Source organism: Schistocerca nitens, chromosome 10, assembly GCF_023898315.1.
Source record: "Schistocerca nitens isolate TAMUIC-IGC-003100 chromosome 10, iqSchNite1.1, whole genome shotgun sequence".
NCBI classification, from domain to species: domain Eukaryota; kingdom Metazoa; phylum Arthropoda; class Insecta; order Orthoptera; family Acrididae; genus Schistocerca; species Schistocerca nitens.
The window spans coordinates 147,253,993-147,271,270 of record NC_064623.1 but is presented as its reverse complement, the minus strand read 5'-3'; positions in this window follow the sequence as shown (position 1 = coordinate 147,271,270).

Sequence of the window (17,278 nt, the reverse complement as noted above, 5' to 3'; positions counted from 1 at the left end):
AAACACACAGTAAAGATATATCTACTTTCACTTGATGATTAAGGATAATACATGACAGGTCATAAATCGTTTATATCGTAATAACTATCTTATTTATATTATGTTAAATGCAATACTATCAAAATTTGAAATGAGAGAGAGTGTAAAGCCAACAACGAAAAAGAGGAAGGAAAAATTAAGTAACTTTATAATATCTCAGACCTGTGCCTGAGAAGGAGATGGTAAGTAGAAATTATACACTGCATTTAAATCCAGAAATCACAAAGTTGCTATGTAATTTTATAAAGAGCTTAAATTAGAGTCCCTATTACTGAGGAACCACTTCAGTTGCCAGAACGATTTTATCAGTGAATCTTTATTGTTATTATATCATTTATTTATTGCATACATTCTACTTCACATTGCTTGAGCATACTGTGGCACTGTATTGACTTTGCCTGTAGCAATTTAATATATTTATAACGCCATTACGCTACGCATTGCATAACATCGAGTTTAATATTTAGTACCTTATATTATATTGCTAAATGTATCTGATAGAACTATTTAAAAGTGACATTGTTTTTTTACGACTATTTTGTCTAGATTCTGCTACAGTTGTTGGTTAACCAGCAAATCTGACTGCCATATTAATGACACAGGATGTGGAATTGGTATAACCAATGGTTGTGTTTGTTTGAGGACCAGACTGTGGTAAACCCCACTTGAAGAAAACAAGGATTCATTTGGAAGAGAAGTACCACAACATGGCATTAATGACTTCTGTAAGTAAGCTCAACTGACTAAATATCAGCTATCTCTTGTGTCTAAGTTTACAATGAATTGTCGATGTTGCAGATAACCTGTACATGGTGGTGAAGGAGGTAACGCTTTGTGAGTGATATAGAACAAAAGACCAAACGGGCAGAATGGCAGAGGAATGTATTGGTTTCCAAGCATACCAAAGGTGATCATGTGAAAAAGCGACAGACACTACAGATGTACCATCACATGCTGTGTTACACAGTTATCAGAAGATGCAGACGTTTTAATCTACTAGGAGCTCCTACTGAAAGTACAACTCAAAGACTTAAGGGCCACAGGCAAAATGGGTGAGATATGTCTTGATATACAAAAAGTTTAGGACTCAGGAACACACCAGTGACTCCTAAAAACAAGAAAAAAGAAAAAGAAAAAAAAGATACCCTCATTTGCAACTGAATCTCTGAATCTGAAACGTGATCCTCAAAACGCATCATGTTTCTCTCCCTGGAGAAACGTAGATGCCTGTAGTTATAGAGATTCTCCAGTGCAGTGTAGTACAGACATTATGGCCCTTGCAATATCTTGACCACTTAGCAAACTTCTTAGCGAACTCTTTTACTGACACTGAGAGAAATTGTCATCCAAAAAATTTAATATCCATTTGGATGTGTACAAAATATCTCTGTGTTGTAAAGGGTAGCAACTAAAGATTAATGTGGCTATTTGTTTCATTTCCCATTTCATGATACATAAAAATATTTTGGTCATGGACTAGGACACTAGCATGTCACAAGTCGAGTCAATCAGGCCATACAGATATTTAGAAGCAACAATGCTTTAGATATGATGCATGACAATAATGCAATTGTAGATAAATGAAATGACATTTTTCGACTCATTGTATGCATATTGGAATCTGAAATCCGTCTGCATAAGTCTTGTTTAGATACTTGAGAACTCATAGTGGTATGCACCTCAAGAGTACAGAACCTATGACAGAACAAACTTACAGGGAATGCGAAGGACACAAGAAAAGCAACATGAAATATCTCTAGTGTGTTTACCTCAGTGCAGAATGTAGAAAAATATCGATTAACTTCAAGTCGCAGTTAAACAAAAATGATACAAAAGCTCTCTATATGACCCACTAACAAAATAGCAGAAACAGTATACAGAATATAATCTGTTCATCTTATACATTGCCTACATCAATAAGCTTATAGAATCCTGGAAGACAGAATTAGATAAGTAACTGTATGTTCAGACTTAAATTACAAATAATTCGTCCCACATTCCATTTATGACTGTATGTAACATATGAAGACATTGGGCATATGCCATGATTCACTAATGACAATCATTTTTGTACAACACTCAAACACCCCCCCTCCACCCCACCACCACCCAGTCTTATTTCGAAATGAAAATTCTGAAGAGAATTATATGATGTAGTCAGTTTCTATCCTTATCACTGTCTTGAAAAATCTAAAACTAACTCAGAGGAAGGGCAATTAACTTATCTTCCTTTTTTTTATTGGAGATCATCAAACTTTGTTACCATCAGTCATTGTCCTAAGTTTTGGTTCGTATTTATTATCCCTTCACACTATAAAACAACGCTGGTATTACTCGAATTATGTGCTGTATCTACTACTGAAACATTAGTAAACTGGTTCAACATACAATGCTAAAACTTAAAATTTTTCTGCCAACAAAGTGTGTCACCCAGACAACCAATCACTACCTTAGTTGTGGTCTATCCTGAAATGCCTATTTCACTTGCTGACAATTCTCATTGGCTAGCTGTCTACATTGTTAATCATAGCTGTGGTACAATAACTGTCGGTTTCATCAAATTTAGGTTCAATATAGAACATCCTGTCTGTTACTTTTTTGGAGGAGATGAGTACAGAATCGCCACAGGTTAACTCAAAACTGACAATATGACATAATTGGCTATTACTAGCCACAGATTTGCCAGTTACAGAGAGTTCATGGATACCAATAGTGGTCCACATATGAATGTAAATGTAGTATCTTGTCAAATGAGTTATGACTCTGTCAATACATGAGTTATGTCTAGAGTAATGTTTACTGTAGAAATTTTGCAAATCCTGCAAGAAGATAATGCTCAAGTTGTATTGCATACTAGCAAAGACTATAATGTACTTGCACATATAATTTAATTATATTCTGAAGATCTGCTCAAGGTAATGGTTACATTGTTCCACAATGGATATTCGAAGCTCTTGTACAAACAAATGTTATTGTTTCCTTGTGATCTAAATGATGAATATAACACTTCCTGTGTAGTTACCAATTATGTCATTTCTAATATTCATTGTAGTAGGACATGGAGTATCAAGAGAATATTGACAGAAGAAAAGCCAATAAATTATGAGTTTGACCTCATTAAAGTGAATAGGAGTATAATTAAATGAAATTTATGTCAGTAGGACCTCTCAATAATTACTTTTCAAAAATGGTTTGGCAGATTTTGGCATATAGGGATGAGGAAAAGAAGTATAAGAAAGAAAAGACGGAGAGAAAATTTCATAAGACAGTAATTTCTCTTACATACACAACTGTAATCATCAAAATCTTTAAAAGTAAAATTTCATACACAGTTTATAAAATTCTGAATAAAATACAAAATATTGCTTTGAGATACCATATGTGCAACACATAATTCAAAATAAGATGAAAAATATTGGAACCTAAGATAAAGACAGAGCTAATTTTTGTAAAATTTTAGCTGAAAGTTACTGTATTCTCTACTGGAAATTTTAGCAGTGCACATTATGGAAGAAATTTACTTCATAGTGTCTAACAATATGGAGAGTGTCTCATTGGCTATGCTAGCTGCTTTATTCTCCATAACTGGTTAATATTGGTATGGATTGTGTTGAACCATTCCTAAATAGAACAGTTATTGTTTGGGATAGCAATTAGTAGATTTAACACTGATGAGTCATTGATTCTTTGAGACTTTAACTTATCAGTAATCCTTTAAGCACAGTTCTTACATAGTATAAAATTTGTAATTTAAAATTTTAATATTGTACTTAAGTCATTAAATAACACTTCATAATAGTTATTGTTTGGTATTAACCTCTATCTTCGAACAGCAAACGATAACACATTAGTAGGTGATAAGAATTTTTGTGCTTGATTAATTTGATGGGTGCTTATGCCTTTCGTTTGTCCAGTCATTTCAGTTTCATATGCTGAACAGTGATGTAGTAGCATTAGCCACAGGTTGTTAAAAGAAAAAGTTTGCTATATCATGTAGTCACTGTACGGCTTCACTTCAATTAAAGAGCTAACAGTTCTGCCAGTAACATCAAAACATTATGGCCATCTCATATTATTATGTGGCTCATATTGGAGTTGTTGTTCATAGTATGTTTTGTCAAGCATGTCCCCATTGGGGACATAAATTATTTCATAAGGTCAGCTGACCGTTTCCAGTGGTCTACGTTCAGAATCACAAAGAGAAAAGTGAGTAACAGTTGATTATATAGAAATACTTACACCTACAATTTGATCAAAGTGTCACTAGTATATAGTTGCAATTGACTATTTTACAAAATTTCAGTTAGGAATATTGACTCTGAAGATTGTAAAAAAGCAATTGTTTAGAGGCATATTGCCTAAACTAAATTAAGGAGCTGCATATTAATGATACTGGTCAACAGAAATGTAAATGTAACAGCATAACACAAGTGTAAGATTTGTTGATCATAATTACTAGGTAGATATCTAGCAAGTAGAAGCTACTTGTTTTAGTACTTAGTGGTTCCTACACCAATCGCAACATTAACATTCACTTACATGATTTTACTGTAGAGCCTTCAAATGTTTTATTATTTTGTAAAACGGTAGTGGAACTTGATGCTGTTTCAAAGAAACAAAAATGTAAATGGCATGAAGAGCGACATACACTGAACAGACTGTGGCCTATCTGCTTGTCCTACTGTCTGTATAAGATCAAGAGTCCTTATGGCTCATTGCTTAAAAGTGTATAAAGCATGTCTCGCTTACAGTAGATGTTGTGGGGAAAGTATATTGACATTTTGCACAATGTGTCTTCAACCTACTAGGATCATTATTCTATGTTATTGTAATTTATCATATATGTGTTTACTTTTGTGCTTTACTTTTTAATAAGTTGTGGTTAATCATTCCAACACATATTTTCGTTTTGTAACAGTTTATCAATATGTGTATGGGCTTATGCAGCTACACCATGCTAAACAATAACCGATTTTGATTTAAATGAAAAAGAAATCTTGGAAGTACGTTGTGTTCATACTAAAGTAACATAAGATTTTTAGGCTAGGGTCGTTTTAAATTATCAGAAGAGAATGAGTGATAATTTGTTCAGTAGACATTTGTATGCGATATACATTCTTCCCTTACTCTCACCATTGAAGTGATTCCAGTTTAATTTTTTTTGTATATATTTGGCAGAAATTATTTTTGTTTTTTAGAACTAAAAACTTCATTATTATACTAAAAATTTAGTAACTACAAGGATATCAGTCTTGTTGTAGTATAACCTCTATTTACAATTTAAATAATTATTTTCTTTGTTGTGAAAGTTCACTGGGTTCTGTGTTTCAATTGACTTATGTGGACAATATATGAGACCAAAAGGCTTCCCAGTAATCACTTTTGTTAAATACTTTTGTCCATTTAATATTGTAACGAATGCTTCTGTATGCTATACAAAATGTACAACTTTCACCGTTCACCATTATTTGGAATATTGTTTTGTTTTTAACCCATCATAATTGTTTTCAGGCATGCATTAGATTTAAAATTACCAGTCCAGAATTATTTTGACTGTATGTATCACAAAATCTTTTCACTCTGTGCGAAAAACTACACTACTGACCATTAAAATTGCTACACCAAGAAGAAATGCAGATGATAAACGGGTAATTCATTGGACAAATATATTATACTATAACTGACATGTGATTACATTTTCACGCAATTTCGGTGCATAGATACTGAGAAATTAGTACCCAGAACAACAACCGTAATAACGGCCTTGATACGCCTGGGCATTGAGTCAGACGTTGGATAGCCTGTACAGGTACAGCTGCCCATGCAGTTCAACACGATACCACAGTTCATCAAGAGTAGTGACTGGCGTATTGTGACCATCCAGTTGCTTGGCCACCATTGACCAGACGGTTTCAATTGGTGAGAGATCTGGAGAATGTGCTGGCCAGGGCAGCAGTTGAACATTTTCTGTATCCAGCAAGGCCCATACAGGACCTGCAACATGCGATCGTGCATTATCCTACTCAAATGTAGGGTTTCGCAGGGATCGAACGAAGGGTAGAGCCACGGGTTATAACACATCTGAAACGTAACGTCCACTGTTCAAAGTTCCGTCAATGCGAACAAGAGGTGACCGAGACGTGTAAGCAATAGCACCCCATACCATTACGCCAGGTGATACGCTAGTATGGCGATGACGAATACACGCTTCCAATGTGTGTTCACCGCAATGTCGCCCAACACGCATGCGACCATCACAATGCTGTAAACAGAACCTGGATTCATCCGAAAAAATGACGTTTTGCCATTCGTGCACCCAGGTTCGTCGTTGAGTACACCATCACAGGCACTCCTGTCTCTGATGCAGCGTCAAGGGTAACCACAGCTGTGGTCTCTGAGCTGATAGTCCATGCTGCTGCAAACGTTGTCGAACTATTCGTGCAAATGGTTGTTGTCTTGCAAACGTCCCCATCAATTGACTCAGGGATCGAGACGTGGCTGCACGATCCGTTACAGCCATGTGGATGCCTGTCATCTCGACTGCTAGTGATATGAGGCCGTTGGGATCCAGCACGGCGTTCCGTATTACCCTCCTGAACCCACCGATTCCATATTCTGCTAACAGTCAATGTATCTTGACCAACGAGATCAGCAATGTCGCGATACGATAAACCGCAATCGTGATAGGCTACAATCCGACCTTTATCAAAGTCGGAAATGTGATGGTACGCATTTCTCCTCCTTACACGAGGCATCACAACAACGTTTCACCAGGCAACACTGGTCATCTGCTGTTTGTGTATGAGAAATCGGTTGGAAACGTTCCTCATGTCAGCACGTTGTAGGTGTGGCCACCAGCAACTACCTTGTGTGAATGCTCTGAAAAGCTAATCATTTGCATATGATAGCATCTTCTTTCTGTCGGTCAAATTTCACGACTTCGTGGTGTAGCAATTTTGATGGCAAGTATTGTAGGTCATACAGAATTCATAAAGTAGTGTAACATCTGCTGTCGTCATTTGGGAAGTGGCATGGAATGAGAGCCTTTAGTAGCCATGTTAGTTGTTGTATGTGACAGAAGACAATAGCTTTTGATACATATCACATAGGTTACATCTCTTCCATTTGACCATTCATACTCTTTGTCATTATTTTTTCATTATTACCAGAGAACAAAATATAATGCCAGCAGTCAGAAGTAATGAATTCAGAATAGTAGTGAAAGAAATAATATTAAACTAAGGTCGGTGTCTCTCTGACTACATCTTAAAACCTACATTATTTCTTATTTTGACATCTTGAAACAGTTTAAAAGGATTTTAAAATTCTCTTAGTGATAAGTTCTTGGTTAAAAGTGGACCTTCTTAGATGATCACCATCATCCTCCATAGGAGTTTATTCTTGAAGAAGATTGCGAATATCTTCAAAAGCTTGAGCTTAAACATAGGTACATTGACTTGAAAACTAAGAGGATTTTAGGATGATTGCCACTATAAAAAACAATGTCATTTTACAGGCAAATTTGCCATAACATATGAATGAAATATATTTAGCCACATTTTAAAAATGGCATTACATCAGTTTTCTTTATTTCATTCTTAAGGAAATGTTGCTGTGATATATGCAAATGTATTAATGAGTTAAAAATTATGCGAATATATATATATAAAAGTTCTGAGATATTGGATACAAAAGTTTAATTTCCTTAGTATTGAAATGATTCGGTGAACATTATGGAAGATAGTTTAAGTAGTTTGCACAATAATATTTAATAATTTGTGTAAAGCTCTTCACCCTCATCTGTGACTGCGTTTTTTCTATATACAAATTTTGTACTAATAAGATCTGTTCCCTGTTATTCGTTTCTTTTTATGTCAATCAGATTTATTTAGGAGAACAGAAATTGTGTAAATTTCTGCTTCTACAAGCTCCAATATTCCAACTTCAAATATTTCTTTACTCATATAGGTTGGGACCTCTTCATTTAGTCCTGGAAATATTGACTATATATATATATATATATATATATATATATATATATATATATATATATATATATATATATATATATATATATATTCTCCATTCTGAGTTCATTAATTCTGGGTGCTGGCATCTTATTCTCAGAATACCACGAATTTCTTACAGGGTTTTCCTATATATAATGGTGCTGCATTCTGGATTGACCCCTTGCATGTATACATTATAGTTTTGGAACTGAAGAGACAATGACTTAAGTGCTTCAACTTTATATCACAGTATTTCACAAAAAATAAAACTCTTTTGTTGAACATCTCCTCATATGGTCATTGATTTCAGATAACCTAAATTAACAAAAAAATCTCTTTCATTCCTGTCAAAAAAGTAATCATTTCTTTACTTTTCCTGCTCTATTGGTAAGTTTATGCCAACTACCGTTTTAAAAATGCTATTAAATAGTTCTCCATCCTTGTGAAATGAGTAAACAAAATTGTGAAACTACACTGAAGTTCTTTATCTGCAAGACAGATTTCCACCAGGCTTCATATGTTACCATTAATGTTATAGTTTTTTACTGGTTACAAATGGTCTAGCCACACTTCCTAAATCTGTCAAGAATAACAGATAATACTATGAAATTCAGGAAAAGCTAATTAATCGAAATAATTACACTTACTTTTAAATATCTTTTTAGCTATAGAAATAATATGTCTATATAGTATATGTATTATGAATTGTGTGATGACATTGAACATGTGAAATTTTTTGAATGGTGTTCAATTTACAGGCCTTTACTGTAACTAAACTACATTTATTTGAAAATTGTTTTGTTCACTCGTGCCTCACTGTGGTATCATATAAGGTGGCTCAAGCGGATGTGAGCACTATGGGACTTAACATTCAAGGTCATCAGTCCCCTACAACTTAGAACTACTTAAACCTAATTATCCTAAGGACATCACATACATTCAAGCCCGTGGCAGGATTCGAACATATGCCCGTAGCAGTCGCACTGTTCTGGATTGAAGCGCCTAGAACCACTCTGCCACAGCGGCTGGCTTATCATATAAAGCCCCAGAACAATTGTTTCAGTTTCATTCACAGCAAAACACAGCTGATCGCAATAAAATGAGGAGCTTATATGACACATGTGAATGTATAAATCATGTGAATGTTCGGATTTAAATAGGTCCATTAATACCATTAATCTTGGTTCTATGCAAAACTCTGTGGTACATGGTGATGTATGGAATAAATTAATATAGATTGCAACAGTTAATTTCATTACCATTTTTGAAGTATCTGTCACTTTATCGGAGCATATTAAATGAATGAGAAGGGAAAATGAAATTCCTGGCAGAGTAAAATTGTGTGAAGGACCAAGACTCGAACTCAGGACCTTTGCCATTCACGGGCAAGTGCTCTACAATCTGAGCTACCCAAGCACGACTCACATCCCATCCTCACAGCTTTACTTCTGCCAGTACCTCGTCTCCTACCTTCCAAACTTCACAGAAGTCTCCTGCGAACCTTGCAGAACTAGCACTCCTGAAAGAAAGGAGTCTCGGTCCGGCACGCAGTTTTAATGCAATATGAGCATTAGGCACTGTATAAGTATCACACAGTGTATTGAACACATGAGTAAACACTCTTGCATCTAGTAGTCTGCAGTTAGCAAATCGTATTCCATATTCTCTACAATCAGCAGCAACGTTTTCATTACAAAACACGTACATTTATACCATACTGGTATACTCAGTATGTACAAATACATGAGGCAGGTTTACTCACTACAGTACAGTAGACTTGGCCAATAAATCAGAATGAGAACTTCAACGTCAACTGCAGCACAACTGCACAATATGGCCATACCAACCCAAAACAACCTGTGTACCAACACACAAAACGAAAATGCGTTGAACTCAGCTGTATATTTGTACTCAATAACATTTGGGCACATACTATAGAACACTTTTCATTGCAGTTACTCCATACATCCACCTCCTACAATATTTATCATTCCTCCTGAAACATCCTGCATAAAAAATTAGCTATAGTTGTTTAAGTTATTGAATATGTCTGTTCTTTATGCTCTGGAGCTAATCAGCTTCCATTACTGTCAATGGTGTCTTAAACTCATCCCACATAAGAATTTGTGTTATTGAAATGTTTATTATAGTCTGCTCATATTTATATCAAGAGTTTTATTCATGTAACCTTTATTTGTACAAGTGAACATAAATTTTAATTAGTGAAATTTCTGAAAGTCTCTTTATAGTCATTGGTTTTGTGTTGATTGAAAGCGATTTCTATTTGTTGTGTATGTCTCATTACCTCTGTCATACAATAACACAATATACTTCCTCAAGTGTTCCTTTGATATTATAATTTGATGATAAATATATTATATTTTAACATATGCTGGTATTTTCACAAATAATTTGAAGCAGTTATCTAAATACTGCATTTAGAAGAAAGAAATGTAGTTCTACTACTGCAGTTATTGTCCCAGTATATCCTTAACACTTTTGCTTCCTGAAACTCACCTAGTGTTGTGTTTCTAATCTCTGATATTCTTTTTAGTGTAATAAGCTCTGCTCCACTGCACCATGTCATTTTAGGAGAAGTACAGCAGAGAAGTGGCTAGTAGTTGTTACACAGCATTTGTTCAGTCTCTGCAACACAAAGTGGCCTACTATCTTCATAACAGAAAAAGAACATTTCATTGTTTACTTAATTTACTGACATCCCTTATTATTACTTTAATAAAAGTGTGCTTTGTATTTTGTTTTCCAGTATTTTAAAGACAATATTGAGAAAAAAGTGCTAAAATTGTCTATGTGTTTGCAATACAATTTGAAAATCTACCACCCTACAAATAACTGCATTTTAATTATACTACATTCTGAGAGTTAACTCACTAACCATGCATTGTGGACCATGCCATACATTTAGGAAATTTAGCCACCAAGAGTGTTCATCCTACAGGGAACTTGAAGCACTTCACTTCTGCAACTTTTTCCCACAGATCTTCCTGTGCTTGTCTTTAAGTAACACATCTGTAAAACAGTCCTTAAGAAAACAAGTGGTATTCATAACATTATACGGCATTCCCTTTAAAAACAACTTCCAGTGGTTTCACTTTTCCTCTCTACATGATTCAAAAAAATGAACACAAGGCACCATCTAGAGAGATTGAATTCTTGCCACTGTTTATCCATTGTTTGCTTGTCTGCTCATTTGACAATAATTGCTGCTTTATTCCTTGTGAGGCTTTCTTGCATCACACCTGCCAGTCCATATCACACTAACTCCGATATATGTCACAGGAGGCAAACGACATGCATCATATTAATATACCCCTCCAAAGCTATAGAACAGGCGCGGCTCGTAGTTAAAGGCTCTGAGGTGGAGCCGCCCCAAAAATATGTTAAAGTAAATTTCGCAAGAACGCATTTTATAATTTAAATTATCAGGACGAATTTCGCATGTTTCCCATTCCGATTAAAATAACGACGGTCACCGTTTTTGGAACTGTTTGTATCGATAGATGTTTTCCGAACGGTTAGTAGTGTTTAGGCTGCGCCTTGGAACGTCCGTAAGCTGCATGTAGTAGCGGTTTGGGGGCGTGGCTTCTACATAGTACTGCTCTTTATGGGCGACCCGAAGGCTCAGAGCTTGCAGCCTAAGGGTGTCATACCAACCACCACACGTTTTTCACGTTCCACTATCTATGTAATAAAGGAATGTAGATTGGCCGAAACTTCGATATCCAATCTCTGTCTCTGCACATCTCTACAACGCTTCTATGCGTCATTAATCGACGTTTAGTATTATTGTTTTGATAATGTTTCACACAGTTGTTTTGTTTCTACCATTGGCTATTATATCCACATTTAGAATAAGTTTGCAAATATCCCGCCAGAGTGCACTAGACTACAGTAACATAATGGTACTGCCATCTAGCGAGAGTTTTATAAGTGATTAGAGGACAAAGCGCGCGAAATTTGTCCCGTTACTTTACTTTCCTTTTCTTGCTTGCTGATGCTGACTGCTTTTGTTGATACCGTGTGATATTAGCAAGTTTCTTTTTCGGATTGTATTTTGCAAGATTTTAGTGAAAGAACTAGGTGCACCCAGACCCGATCTAATAATCAATCAAGAACAGAAACAGTGCAAATCTAGGCAAGGATACCAACGTAGTTTTAATAGAGCAATGTACGATGCAGCTGAGTGGTTGTGTGGTTGTGAAGTGAAAAATGCATTTTTCTGTTTCACCTGTCTTCTTACAAAAAGTACTGACTGTGCGTGGACTGAAACTGGTATCACTGACTTAAAGAATTTTCACGCAAAGGTGAAAAAACATAATTCCAGCGAAAAACATTTAAATGGTTGCATTGAGTTTTCAATGCTAGGGAAAGTGGACATTATGTGCCAATTACACAGTGCTTACCGCCGTAATATAAAGATATATAATGTAAATGTATCAAAAAATCGGCATTTTCTGGGTAATCTGATAGATTTGCTGCAAAGTGTCAGAAAATGTAATGACGACGTATAAAAACACTAACCAAAGATTTTAACTCGAAGTTAGCTTCTAATGATATTTAATACCTAATTATATAAGATAGAGTACGTAAAATTATGGGTAGAGAGTGATCTGCCCACTCCCCTCCCCCTGAATTCTTAGTTGTTTCAGACTAATCTGTAGCGTAACCCGAGGTCTATGTTGGCTCCGATAAATGCCGCAGCCTTCCCCAGTGTAGAAACCACGAGCCGCGCCTGCTATAGAATAATATTTTACCACGATTTTGTAATTCATAACAGGGAACAACAGAAATATACAAAGTTCCATGTTAAATACCAACTAGTGAATGTAAAAAGCAATTTCAAACATTTGTCTCTTCAGGCACTCTCACAGTCAGTTGCTAAAGCGTTAATAAATTCAGATACACAGCCGAACAACAAACGTGGGAGAGGCAGTAGAGGAAGACCAACAGTAATGAGCTAAGCAGAAAATTTCATATGGGAAATTTATATCTTCGAGATGAATTAACGTCACAAGTGGAGAAATTATGTGACAAGAAAATTACAGACATGTGAATTCAAACTTAAGTGAGATACATTCAGAATCATAATTGGAAAACAGTATGTGAAATACTTAGACGAATTTCATAAGGAATAAGATGTACTGAAATCGCATGAAAGAAAAAATGGGAGTAAAGCAGCATACTGAAACGAATAGAGATGAGCAAAATAACTAAACATGTCATCCATATTGCATTTTGAAGAGAAACTCTGAAAGTTTCTTTATTTTACAAACATTTGATATGCAAAACCATGGGTGACCTGGCAGAAGTCAATATGGTAATTGAATTCACTGACTGTGGCAACCGTTTCCTGTATTCTCTCCTGGAGCTCTGCTACATCATGTGGTAGAGGTGGTATATACACCAGATCTTTAATGTGTCCCTATGAAGAAAAGTCACAGATCTGATGATCGGATTTCATGAAACAGCAGTCCCCTTCTGTAGCACACACCTGAACTCGCCATGTTTGGGACTAGCACTGACCATCAGCATGTTACCAAACTATGCTGTGGTGGTATACATGAAAAAAAAGCTTTCAGGGTTTCTCTTCAAAATGACATATATATGGTATCTGTACAATGTTTGGTTCTTGTGCAATAAATAATTGAGAGTGTTCCTGGACTTTATGTACCCTCTATATTCAGTTCTTTTCATGGCCAATCACTTCAATATGAAAATGCCCAAAAACAGCCAACAAAACTAATTCTTTAGATCAATAATAAGCAGTTTCTTCATAAATGAGTCAGTCCTTACACACTGATAACTTTATACAACTGATTGACAACAAATGACTGAACTTTTCAATAACAAGTACAGCAGGGGAGGTTTACAATAGAAAAGTCATGAGCTGCAGATTAAGACCAGAAGTAAAACTGAAACATTATTCTAAAACCAGGGAAAATTATAAGAATCTGGAGAGACTCTTTTAACACTAATAGCCATTGTATGTGAACAAATAAAATGTACAATAAAAAGGTGAAGAAGATGGTGTCATGTATATCAGTAATTACTCATGTCTTTAATAAATATCTATAACCTGAATCAATAATGTGGACAAGTTCAGTCTCAGTGAGGTATAATGATCATGTTATTACAATTATTACTTATCAGTTTCTCTCATGTTGTTGCATGTTCAGTAAGATGGCAGCAAGACCCATAGCTCCTTCTCAGATTCAATACCACAGAACTAAACTTATCATTAAAATTCAGTTTGGTCCAGACAAACTGACACACATACCAAAAAACGAAGAAAACGTACAGGATAATTTGTAGTGTCAAAGCTTTTATCCTTATTCATCGGTAGTAGTTTACTCATCATCTACAATTTTGCATTTATTGTACACTGATCAACCAGAACGTTATGACCACATACCTTATAGCTGGTAATCCTCCTTTGTCATAGATAAAAGCGGTGGTGCATCTTGGCATGGAAGCAGTGAGTCCTTGAATGTCACTGAAAGAGAGTTCACCTGTACACACAAATACTTTGACTCCCCCTAAATTTCGAGCAGGGTCACGATGAACTCTGATGCGGCGTTCAGTCATGTCTCAGATGTGTTTGACATGGTTCAAATGTAGCGAGAGACCAGCACATGATCTGGAACTCGCTGATGTGTTCCTCGAAACACTCCACCACACCCCTGGCCTTGGGACATGGTGCATTATCTTATGAAAATTGCCACTGCTGTTGGGAAACATGATCGTCATGAAGGTCTGGAACCAGTGCACAATATTCCTTGACTGTCATAATGCTTTGCATGAATACCACTGGGTCACAGACGCCCATGTGAATGTTCCCCACAGCATAATACAGCCACCGCCAGCTTGTCTCCATCACACAGTACAGGTATCAAGGAGCTGTTCCCCTGGAAGACGACAGGTCAGGTCCCCCCCCCCCGTATCCCCACCCCATAGCCGTCATCTAGAAGGTATTGGAATTCATCAGACCACGCAACGCTCTGTCACTGCACCAGCGTCCAGTACCGATGGTCAGATGCCTATTTCAGCTGCCGTTGCCAATGTCGTGACGTTAACATTGTCACCTGCTTGGCTTGTCGGGTGCAGAAACCCATAATTATGAGTGTTCAGTGCACTGTGTGTTCCGACACACAGCCTGATGTTTGCTCCGCCACAGTTCTATGCCTGTCCTGTTTTACATGGCCATGCTATGACGTCCGACATGAGGGGTGACCGACCAACCTCACGATGTCTGGACATGGTTCGCCATGGTTTCACCACGTGTTGAAGAGACTCACCACAGTGCTCTTCGAATGCCTGACAAGTCGTGCAGTTTCCGAGAAGCTCGTACTGAGCTACCTGGCTATCAGACTCTGTTCTCGGTCAAACACAAATAACAGCACACCTCTCCATTCTACACACGGACAGCATGTTCACTGACACTTCATACACCATGTGGGTGTCTGATTAGCAGTCATTTCTCGCCTGGACGTGTTTATACCGATGGTAGGCCGGTAGTTACAATATTCTGGCTGATCTGTGTATATATGTGAAGGAAAGATGAATTATCTTCTGCCTCCAGAAATCTATATATTAACAGTACTTTAAATGTCAAAATAGTAAAGAAATTGATATATTTCCTAATACGATAGTCATCTATCTTTTAATAGTAAATTACAATGGCACCTAATGATGAACTTACATACTTCTAATGCAATCAATGTTTCATACAATGAAATTAAAAAGTGTCTGAAGGTGTTATTGAAATGAAAAAAAAAATTACAGTAATCTGTTATCACTTTCTCAATATGAATGCTATTATGTGAAAAATTATGAAGCTTCACAAACATGAAGCTTCACAAATAAACTCTGGACAACTTAGAACTTTGCAATGTTAAACAAAATGAATGGTCTTCACTAAACGCAGCAACTATCTAGGTAGAATGTAAAAATTACTTAATGAGGGTTGTATGAAAATATTTCACATGAAACAGAGAACAAGGTGATTCCTAACAAAGTGAGGTGCTATAAAGATAATCCATAGCAATAAGGAGAAATTTATCATTCAGTACCAAAATACGACATGATTATGTCACATTTAATGATTTAATGGACATAATCTCCGATCAACAGGCAGTCAGAGTACCCTTAAATTAGTCATTGTTTTCTGAGAGTCTAGATAAATTTGAAGTTGTTCAGATGCTGTTCTATCTTTTATTGTTCTTCCTTTTTCCTCTTTTTTTTATCTTACTTCTTTGACATTCTATAAATATTGACTGAATACATTTGCAATCACTTGCCTCTTAGTATGTCTTCACTTCTGATAAAATTTGTTCTTTTAATTTCCTTATGCCTATATCTTCATAAACATTCCACATGATACCACAAGGGGTATGGTGAAGTGTACTTTGGATCAACGTTAGCCGTTCCCTATCGCATTCCATTTGCACACAGACTGAGGGAAAAATAATTTCTGTGTCTCCAAATCCTTTTCACCTTATTCTTATGATCCCTATGCAAGATATATGACAAAGCCAATGTGATTGTTGTACAGTCTATCTATAATGTTGGACACTGAAATTCAGTCAACAAGTTTTGTGATGAACAAGTTACTATTTTCTCATTTTTTTCTGAATTCAGTTCATTCAACATCCCTGTTACACTCATGTGGCAGTTCTAGCAGCATGTTATTATCCTAGCAACGCCTCTGTGAGTTTCTTCGTTTTCCACTTTCAGGCCTATTTGACATGAATCTCAAACACTTGAGCAGTATTAAGGAATACATAGCACCAGCAACTTACACACAGAGCCCCTAATAGATCCACTGCATTTTCCTAGAGGCTTATCACAAATTCAACTTCTCTATTAAACATCCCTGTTCCCCATTAAACTTGTTCATTTTATATCACTCTCTAACCTTAACTATAGACACTTAAGCAATGTGAAAATCTCCAAAAACTTAGTAATAATCTTATGATTGATTAACATTGGGTTCCTTGTCTTGCTTGGAGTATTATGTTAGAAATATCCAATATTAAAAATCAATTCAGTACACCAAAAAGTGATCCTCTGTAGGATCTGAATTTCCTTATAAGTATTCAGTGATGGTAGATGGTAGAATCATCAGTCACCAATGTGATACTACTACTAACTGATGAAGCTTTCCCTTCTATCAAAAATGTACACAGACAGGTTGCTTAGCATATAGAGTA